Genomic DNA, 1,952 nt, shown 5'->3' with positions numbered 1-1,952 from the left:
GAAATGAAGAACATACAATATGCCCCAAACCCAAATATTAACTCTCTTCCCCCGCCAAAAAAGGACAAACAAAACCCAGCTTCATTATTCAGCGTTTGTTTTCTGGTCATAATTTCATTGAAACACTTATGCTAGCTACCAAAACAAGTACTGACGCTGTCACATAAATAGGGGGAGGGGACGCATACGTTTACACATACAGTATTATTCTTTATTTTTTATGAGACCAAGTCTCCCTCTGTCGCCCAGCCTGGAGTGCTGTGATGCAATCTCGGCTCACTGCAACCTCCGTCTCCTGGGTTCAAGCAATTCTCTGCCTCAGTCTCCCTAGTAGGTGGGATTACAGGTGCCCGCCACCACGCCTGCTAAATTTTTAGTAGAGATGGGGTTTCACACCATCTTGGCCAGGGTGGTCTTGAACTCCTGACCTCGTGATTCACCCGCCTCGGCCTCCCAAAGTGCTGGGATTACAGGAGTGAGCCACTGTGCCCGGCCTACGCATACATTATTTAACTGAGAAAACATGGTCATCAATTTGTTTTTTACAACTAGAAGCTGGTCATGGAAATGCCACATACACAGGAAAAAGCCCGATACATTTAACGGGAATGTTTCCAACACTAGCCATTTGGAGTTATGAACGAAAATGCCCGCACGTATTCTTAGACCACACAGTTGCCGCATTTATTGACAGCATGAGGTTACATTGTCATTATGTCTTCTGCTGGAGTTACAGGGATTTGGAGGAAGCACGTAAAAGGAAGTGTGGTGAAAATACTAAAATCCCATGGAAATGGTAAAGAGCACATCAGCAAGGCTATGAAATGGAAATGCAATTAAAGCGAATAAATTCTTTACATAAAAGTTACTAGTAAAAAAAAAAAAAAGTTTTTACTGGGACTTACCGGTGACAAAGGTGCAAAGTCCTACTACATGGTTTCTACCAAGGCTGAGTCTACAACCCTAAAACCATGAGCTGCCCGGGCCCCATACTGAACCTTCACATCTCCTGAATCCGGAGCAGGACCCTGTTCCGGGGCTGTTCTGGATGGCTGCCCCTCCATGAATGCTGCCAGGCAGTGACGGGGAGAAGGGATGCTGAGTGTGACCCGGCTCACCGCTAACCAGCTTTTGGTCTCTTAGACATCAGGTACTGCTGACCCACACAGGTCAGAACACAAAGCCATAATTATACTTGATATTTTTAATGTTAAATATGTACTGATTACATTTTGAAATTTATTAAGCTGTTTTGTGCTTTCAGCTCCCTAAGAAACACAGCTCTAATCCATGCACACCATTTATAAGCATACTAATATTTCTAATGTAGACTGGAACTACATTGTACATTAGCGTGATGAATAAATGCGAGCCCAGGATGTCGTCTTGTTTTCTCTTTAATTGTGAATTAAGTTTTGAATCAGAAAAAGAATTGTTAAGTTTATTTTTTGTATAGACAGGGCCTCACTATGTTGTCCAGGCTGGTCTCAAACTCCTGGCCTCAGGCGATTCTCCCACCTCAGCCTCTCGAAGTGCTGGGATTATAAGCATAAGCCACGGCACCTGGGTGGAACTGTCATTTCTGTTTGAGTTCTCCAATAACTGAATCTCCATTAGAGGCGGAAATGCCAGGATAGAAATATCAATTCTACTACTCCCAAGCCCCATTTCCCATTCCCCCATTGCAATCTGAATCAGTTTGGTCTCAAACCAAACCAAAGTTGTTGAAAGAGTCCCACCTGAAAAGAAAGTATGAATAAATCTGACAGATATAACCAAGTAAGATAGTTTATCATAAAGAATGTATCTGATGTGAGATGGAACTTCTAGACCGTTGAAGCTTCCTGAGTGACTGGGACGGTTTTTGCCATGATGGTGTGCCTCTCAGACCACAGCTGAGCTTATGCTTCTTGGAGGGACTCAAGGTGGGCCCTGAGATCCTTCCAGGATGG

Source organism: Hylobates moloch, unplaced genomic scaffold, assembly GCF_009828535.3.
Source record: "Hylobates moloch isolate HMO894 unplaced genomic scaffold, HMol_V3 SCAFFOLD_16, whole genome shotgun sequence".
NCBI lineage: Eukaryota > Metazoa > Chordata > Mammalia > Primates > Hylobatidae > Hylobates > Hylobates moloch.
Note: the sequence above shows the minus strand (reverse complement) of the source record.